The 9,014-nt window shown below is 43.2% G+C and overlaps 1 protein-coding gene across 1 annotated transcript in view; it reads right to left on the reverse strand.

The window, feature by feature from the left end:
* RDX (radixin) overlaps positions 1 to 6,282 on the reverse strand; it is a 91,647-nt gene extending 85,365 nt beyond the window's left edge. The window contains exon 1 of the mRNA XM_082684296.1: positions 6,110 to 6,282. The gene's annotated coding sequence lies outside the window, so the exon portion shown is untranslated. The remainder of the gene's footprint in view (positions 1 to 6,109) is intronic.
* Positions 6,283 to 9,014: the final 2,732 nt, after the last annotated feature.

Here is a 9,014-nt window from a genome sequence, read left to right on the forward strand (position 1 = left end):
ATTTGCATTGATAAATTTTAAACGCTAAAAGCTAAGAAAGCTAAATCCAGTCCAAGTACTTCATTTAACACTTACGAAAACACCAAAAACTAATATAGTAAGTTTTCAAAGATGTAAAAACAGATTCATGTAAGTCACCTTAGCAGCAGGAAAGAAGCAAAGTTCCAAAATGATCTGAATTCTCACATGTAATTCTACGCTTTATAGGTTTCCAAACACCGGACTTTAAAGCAGCTTATTTTCAAGACGAAATAAAGTAATTATGTTTCTTAAATATCTCTTAAATTGGACAAAACTCTTTCATGCAGTCAATAAGGTTATATGCCAGTTCTATCATTAAATATCAAGAGTCCAGATGATGGCTAACAAAGTTTAATCTGCCCTACACACTCAGTAAAAGCCAACCGGTTCCAGATTCAATTAAGCATGGCTGACATTTCCTGTACCCCCATTCTCCCTTTTATTTGTTGCACTCATGTGCCCACTCATTCCATACACTAGCCAGGATTTTTGGTTATAAACAACACCTACTCAACTTATTGAAAGTTACTAGTTAACGTACACAAACAATAGGAAAATTTTAAAAATAAAGTAGGAAACAACACTCAAATCTCACATCACAGAAGACTCTGCTTAGAACACTGATGCACTAAATATTAACTCCCGTTCCTACATACAAGAGCATGTAGGCAGTGACCACACTTCATGGTACAGCACATCTATATTACCATTAGTGTGAAGTTCTCAATATCTTACTCCCCAAATACAGAGAGTATTTGGCACAGAAGTATATATGTACCTTTGTTATCTTAAAGTCTGCAAACTTTTTCCCTAAAGGGCTAGGTAAAGGGGCTCTTGGGTGGCTCAGTCTCATAAGCATCTGCCTTCAGCTCAGCTGATGATCTCAGTTCTGGAATCAAGCCCTGCATCAGGCTCCTTGCTCAACAGGGAACCTGCTTCTCCCTCTCCCTCTGCTGCTCCCCCTGCTGGTGCTCTCTCTCTGCTCTCTCAAATAAATAAATAAAAATCTTTTTTAAAAGGGACGGGCAAGTAAATAAACTTCTTAGGTTTTCCAAGGCCATATGGTCTCTATTGCAATGACTCTGGGGTTGTAGCATGAAAGCAGCCATAGATAATATGTAAACAAATGTACTACCGTGTTCAAATAAATTTTTATTTATAAAAATGGAATAGGCTGCATTTGGCTAACAGGCCACAGTTTGTCAACCCCTGCCTTCGAAGTATTTTAGCAGAAATCAATGCTTTTCATTTCTTAATTTAAATAAATGTAGTACCCAAGAAGTTAGGAACTGACATATTCATGCCAGATTATGTATAACAGATCAATACTGGATGTGACTTTGGCTGGGGAGAAAGAAAGAATTCAAAACACTTGGTATATGAATAAGGAAAACAATCTAGTAAGAGGAGAATCATAAGAAAGGGCAATCCCAAGGGGCTCCTGGGTGGCTCAGTGGGTTAAAGCTTCTGCCTTCAGTTCAGGTCATGATCTCAGAGTCCTGGAATCGAGCTGCATCCTCTCTGCTCAGCGGGGAGCCTGCTTCCTCCTCTCTCTCTGCCTGCCTCTCTGCCTACTTGTGATCTCTCTGTCAAACAAATAAATAAAATCTTTAAAAAAAAAAAAAAGAAAGAAAGAAAAAAGGGCAATCCCACTACCCTTACCAGTGACTAGCTAGGTATGGAATAATATATCCCAATCCCAGCCTATGCAACTAAGAAGACATCTGTTGGGGGGCTTCTGGAAAGGGGAGTCCTTCTCATTCCTCTGAGCACTGCAGTATGGATGGCATGCGAGTGCTGCTGAGCCAGACTGTAACAAGACGAAACAGTCTTACTATAAAGGTTAAGGGGGAACACCACAGAGCAGAGAACTGTAAAGAGTAGTCCTTGATGTCACTGAGCTATTCTTGAACCTCCAGACTTCATTATATAAGATCATACATTTCCTCAGTATTTAAGCCAGGTTGAGAATTTTCTATTATTGAGGCCAAAGTATCTTACGTGACAGAAGTCCTTGAAAAAAGATTGCTCACTTCAGTTTCATTGCAGCTAGTCTTATTTAACTTCAATTTTCCACAAATTAAAGAAAAATTTAAGGTCCCAAAAGCCCATAGAAACTACCTACAACTCAGAAAAAACTATCTGTTACACTTACTGATACTAAAATTTTGTAACTTTACAAATTCTATAATCATGGGGGGAAAACAAAACAATGTGCTGCTACCTCCTTCTTTGATACTGTACCTAAGACACTCCTTCAACAAGGTTTCTTTCCTCTGAATCAGTGGTTGGCAAACTTTTTCTGTAAAGGGCCAGAGAATGAAAACTTTAGGTTTTGCAAAATATATGGCCTCTGATGTTACAGCTCACAAAAGCAGTCATATATAGTATGTAACCAAATGGGATTTCTGTGGGATTTTGTAAACTTCATTTACAAAATCAGGAAAGCAGGCCACATCTGGCCTGCCAACTAGTTCGTTGACCTCTCCTCTAAATGACTAAAGCAAAGACAGTATCTTTCTCAAACAAATCAACTTGACTAAAACTCAAAAACAGTTTACTTCAAATGTATATAAATTAGGTAGAAAAGTAACCCAGCATGTCTTGAGCATTCTACTCAAATATATTAGAGTGCTTGATGTTAAAAAAAAAAAAAAAGTCATTACCTTACTTTAAATATAACATCTGCAAAATGCAATTTAGAATTGTTATAGAGTAATACATATTATAACAGAAAAACAATACAAAACATGCATATGCAAATTTATAACATCTACCTATTGAATAAAACTAAGTATTTTAAATTAGTAAATCTGCAAGTATTTCTACACTGGTTATTCAAAGAAAAAAACTATACAACTTGTAACCTGACCGAACCCTTCTTTTCCAGGAAGCTGAAGCTAGAATTCAGTATTAAATGCAATGAGGAAAGAAGTAAATCCTATGGACTATTTTTCCTTTCCAATCAGTTCCTAATATAAAGACACGTATTTTCAAAGGACACCACTTTCCACTACCAATCATATGCCATACTCTAGGGAGAAAACAAAAAATAAATTTCACCTTCAATCATTAAGCAAGAAAATTTGCACAAACACGTAAACACACTTTGAGATTATAGGAAATCAAACTGCGTGATTTCATATAGGAAATCCCATTGTGTGATTTCATTCAACTGATAAGAATCTGAGAAACATTAATGTTTAACACAGTAATAAACAAATACCCTTTCAAAGTCTGTTACAAAATAACCTTGTTTTTATAGACTTTAAAAATCACAAATACGAAATAAAGTATAGGTTAAAGTATAGGTTCATCCTTGCGTAAGTATTGTCATTTTCCGTACAGAAGGAAGTGCTAATATCAATTATCACTTACGAAAAACATGATGGAAACAGGTCGGGGGGTAGTTCTGGGGAGTAAGAGATTTTATTTTCCCTTTACATCTTTCTAGATTTTTAACGTTTGTCATAAAGTGTATTACTTTTATAGTCTTTAAAAATGGTTTAATATTTATGTTCAACAGAAATTAAAATAAAGAAATATACCAAGAACTAAATAAGTAAGAAAAGCAGGAGTCTGTGAAAGAGGCTAAAAACTAAGGAACTCTCTGGTCAGACTGGACACTTCGATCATGGAAGAGGTGAGCTTCACAGATTGCAAAAATAAGGGACCATCTGGAAGAACCTCGGCCATGAGTAACAACACTGCAAGGCTTAAAATAACCTTGTAAGAGGGGAGTCCACAACAACTTAACCCAGGTCCCCTGAGTCCATCACCCCATGGGTACCATCGGGGTAGTTACCAAGTGTCCATTAGCTTTTGGTCTGCTGGAGGCGCAACCCTTCGAAGACAGGGTGCCTTCCTTGAGTTCCCAGATTCACAGAAGTAGAATAAAATTATGTTAGTTTTACCCTATCAGGTATGCTCCACTGGCACAGCTCAGTCTCTCAGTCTTCGCAATCTTCACAGGACACATTTTTTTTAGGCTTTGGTCTTTGGGAAACATTGGTTAAAATTTGCCATTTTTAAATGGCCTAAGTTAAAATGCATTAAATTAAAAATGGATGAAAAAACAAGATTCCCACCGTCACTCCACATTGGAGACTCTAATTAGACTCTACACAAATTATATTAAAAGATTAAGAACTGAAATTAAAATAAAAATATATAAAGACTTCATTTCAACAAAATGCCAAAGATAAAAATGAATAAAATCCAATTCTACTCTTCCTAATGGTAAAGCAATCAACAAGAAACAACCCTTGCTCCCCTCCCTGAGACTACTGACAGGGAGAGAAGAGCCAAGTCTGTCATCTCTTACCACCAGGAAAAAGAATAATCAGTTTAAGTTCCAGTTAAGCAATGACAAAGTCTAAAAACAAAAGACAGACTCAACATACTTTACCCACACCAAAATTAATTATCTTTTTCTACAAATATTTCTGAGTCTCTCCTACACAATCTTCCATGTGTAGGGCTACAGGCAGGAACAAAACAATGTATAATCCACAAGAGCAAGAATTTAACATTTCTAAATGTCATAATCAAATTTTGCCTCATTGAAATAAAACTGTAAAGAACTGCAATGCGTATCTATTCATTCCTTAATAATAATATATCAACTGCTCGTTAAATTCCATCCTACATAAAAAAGTGATTAAGCAAAGAAATAAAGTCAGGACAATCCTTTTTTAAAGCATTATTATTAACTTCAAAAGGAGTGTTCTACCCTTTGTCATTTGTCACATTTTTATCCTATTAGTCTCCGAAAGATAAAACACACCGGAGTTCTGAAAAAAAAAATTTTTTTAAGTGCAATCCTGAATAGTAATCTCTTCTCAAATCTAATAATGCTGTTTTGCGGAATGGATTAGGCCATTATTTATTTACCCAGCCAAATGAACGGGGCAATTGTTTATTCAGAGCTCCGTCTGAAATATAAAAGAGTATTTAGTGTTCTAAAAAATGTATGCTTCCGAAACAATAGATTGCAATGTGGATGTCCAAGTACTCCTGTATCAAATAAACCCTGATTATCCTCGACTTTTACATTTGCATCATGCCAGCCTTAGGGCCACAGGACTGATTAAAACGTCCTCTACACATTCTCAACTCTATTTTTAAATTTATCTCTGGTGAAACTGACTTCACATTCCCAATCTCATTAATCACCACCACTCCTTGGGGTGGGGGGTGGGGGGGGGTAACCAAATGCTGGGAAGGGCTGAAGAATCCTGCCGTACCTGTACGGGAAGCGAGGCGCCTCACTGAACCGACAGAACCCAGCGCCCCTCTTTCGGAGGGAGCCCGGAAATGAAGTTGAGAAGCCGTCCCGGGAGGGGGGGACCGTGAGGTCCTCAACTTGGGTGGTGAGGTCTGAGACCCCAGGCCGGGCTGCCCGCAGGGCCGGGCAAAGTTGGGCGGCTCCGAGGCCGCCGCAGCCCCAGCAGCAGCAGCAGGTAGAGCGAGCGGGCCGGCCGGGAGCCGCGGGCCTGCGCTTGCGGGTGCGGATGCCCGGAGCCGCTCCGCGCCCCAAACCCCGGAATGCAACATCCCTCTTGCCACTAGGGAGAACGCACGCTCTCTAGTAATTCAACACCCTTACTTTCAAACTGGAGGCCGGGGGGGGGGGCGGTGGGTTGGGGAAGAAGTTCTAATAAATCCCCCCACACAGCCTGCAAAACGTAATTCTACCCGCGCGGGCTGGATTTTCAGAGTCCCCTGAAGGCACCGGCCAGGCCGCGCTGGGGCCGCGCCCAGGAGGCGGGAAGCCGCGGCTCCCGCGGGGCTGGGGGGTCCAGGGCCCACCCCGAGGGCGGCCCGCGCGCCCGAGCGGAGCAGAAACGCGCGGCGGCTGCTTCGGGCCGCGCCCCGCCGCTCTCGCCGGCCCCGAGGTTCGGCCGGGCCCGCCGGGCCGTTAGAGCGGCGGCGCCGCGGCCCGCGGGGCGCGAACAGAGAGACGCGCGAGGCCCTCGCGGCGCGGCCGCCGGACAGCGCGGGCCCCGCAACTTCTCGCCGCCACCTCAGCGTCTCCGGCGCCGCCTGGGGAACAGGAGTGGGGGAAGGGAGGGCGCCGGCGGCTTACCCTGAGAGCGAGCGGCTCCTTCCCGCCCCGAGCGCGGCTGGGGCGCTGCGCGGCGGCGCCGGGCGTCGCGGCGGCGGCAGGAGGGACAGGCGGCGGTGGGAAGCGCTGGGCCGCCGGAGACGAGAGGCGCCGCCACCGCCGCAGACAGCTCCGCAATATGGCCGCCCGGCGGCTCCTCGGGGGGAAAGGCGGGGCTGCCCCGCGCCCCCCGCCTCCCCCTGCCGGCCGGCCGGCCTCGCGCCGCGGCCTGAGCGCCAACGCCGCCGCCGCCGCCGCCGTGAGGGCCGCCCGCGCCCCGCCCCCCGCGCTCGCTCCGGACCGCCGCACGCCGCGTCGCCGGGGGTCGCGGAGCGGGGTGGGGACGCGCGAGGGTGGGCCTCCTACGGGGAGCGCAGCGGGAAGCCCTTCCTGGCGGGACTGGGCTGGAGGGACGCGGGCTGTGAGGGCGCCCGCCGCACCCCACCCCACCCCCCCCACCCCCCGCCAGTGGAAACTTGAAACTCCCGCTGGTGCCAGAAAACTCGCCCAGGGCGTTTCCATCGCCCCCGAGGAGGGACTCCTCTTCCCGGAGGGGATCCTGAACTGATCGGGCATGACTTGGCCGCTCAGCTGGAGAATCCAGGACCAGGAGACGGAAACCGACCTATCTTAGAGAAATTTGTGTCTAATGATTGTAGCAGTTTTTACCCAACTAGGAAAACTTGCTTTTTCGGATAACTCCACCAAAACCTCGATGGTTATGTCCCCAGTCGCGAGTGCAGATTTTTATCCTTTAGACAAGGATATTTGATCATTTTTTATTACCACGAACATTTTTGGGGGGGAGTTGACCAAGAAGGAAAAACTGGAACTGAGGCCCCCCAAAAGCAGCCAAACCTAAATTATCCTAAAATTAGAGGCTAGACAGTTGGTCCTCGCCTAACCCCAGGCCGCTCTCTTTAGTCAGTGGCTGGGACTAGACAGACTCTTCCTAGTCCCTGTTCTCCCATCCTCTCTGTGTCTTCTCCTGGGATTCAAAGAGCAACACCTGCTAGGAGTAAACATGAACGGTAGTGCACAAAACCAGATCGGTCCAGCTTGCCCCGTTTGCAGTCTTCCTGTAGTTTACCTTTTATGAACAAATTTGAGATTCAAATAAAATCTCAAGAGTGTACTTAATTTTTATAGAACAAATAATTCCTATCCTTCCTGCGTTAGCATTTGTCTTCCCTGAGAGGGTAGCGTTTCCAGAAACTCTTTCACTTAGGTTCACTAAGCTCCATCCCAGCTTCAGTGAGTCTCCCCCATTGCCCTCTGCGACCTCTCTGAACAATTAAAAACCCTTGGAGTTAAAGGTCTTTAGATGGCAAATTCCTCAAGGATGGGAACCAGGTGTGTGCTTTTTCTTAACTAAAAGATTACTCCCTGACTTTATCCCCAGGGTGCAAGGATCAGCCAGGTAATTGTTCAACCTTCCACAATCAAGTTGCATGAGTAAAGATAGTCAAAGTATTAGGTAAATTCCTGGAGAGTACACTAATCAAGCAAAAGTATGCAACATACATACTTAGCAGAAGTTGCTACACTTTTACATACTTTTGCAATAAAAACAAAGGATTCCCTATTGTTTGTCACATGCTAGGCACTAGAGCAACAGGCTTTTCACATGAGCATCTCTTTTGATAATTACAACAACCCTGTGTTTGGGGTCAATATTAACATTGACCCCTTTTTTTAAAAAAATCATCGAATAAAGAGCCTCAAAGGAGTTAAGTAATCTGTAACTCAGCCAGGAAGTGGCAGAGCAATGACCAAACCTAGTTATATTTGACTCCAGAGCCTTGATTTTATCCTAAACTCTACAAACAGACCAGAAAATGTGACATTTCAGTTGGCTATCATATTAGTAAATATTTAAGTAAAAGATAACATTCAAGGGTGGTGAGATAAAAAGGGTACTCTCAGACATTGTGAGTGGGAGTGTAAACTGAAACAACCTATTTAGAAAGCAATTTGGCACAGTGATTCAACCTATAAAAATGTGCATCCTCTTGTAACCCATAATCCCATATCTGGAATTCTTCCTGAATGAAGTCATCCGAAATAGAGCAAAAGCTTTATTCATAAACTGTAGATCACAATAGTATTTATAAGATGCAAAAATTAAACACAGAAACGAAGTCTCTTTTTGTTTGTTTGTTTTGGAAACGAAGTATCTTAAAGGTAGCCATATATGCTCTGTAACATTTTGGGTGAGGACTTTAAATGTTTATGTGATGTATATCACATGCGTATTTTTTGTAGTATTAAAGGGAGGAAACAAGTTACAAAACTATCCATGCATTATGATCACATATATGTTTAAAAGAAACATCAAAGAGGGGTCTGGGTGGCTCACTTAGTTGGGTGTCCAACTCTTGTTTTAGGCTCAGGTCATGATCTCAGGGTTTTTAGGCTCTGTGCTCAGTGGGGAGTCTGCCTGAGCCTCTGTCTCTGCCTCCGTCCCTGCCTCTCTCCCCATGCCCGTGCCCACACACTCTCTCAAAACAAAACAAAACAAAACAAAAACAAAACAGTATGAAGTGTTAGGAAAACGAAAAAGATTGAAACCCAGGGTTGGCTGCACAGTTTTCTATGGATTTTTTTTTCCTTTATTCTATTCTTCAGGGTTTTTTTTTCTTACTTTTACGGTATAAAAAAATTATTTAAGTTTAGTTTTACTATAGTGTGGATCATCAATGACACAAAAGCAGCATAGCCCCTGTTTCCTAAGTGTGAGGTTATTCTGTGAAAAACTAATGAACTGAACCGGCAGAACTTTATAGTCAGGGGTCAGTGTAACTGTCATCTATACACATCATTGTTTTCTTTTGTTCCTTACATCAAATATATGCATCTTTAATGAAATATGAGTGACTTAATTGAA

The sequence above is a fragment of the Mustela nivalis genome (genome assembly GCF_964662115.1).
Source record: "Mustela nivalis genome assembly, chromosome: 9".
Taxonomy (NCBI): Eukaryota; Metazoa; Chordata; class Mammalia; order Carnivora; family Mustelidae; genus Mustela; species Mustela nivalis.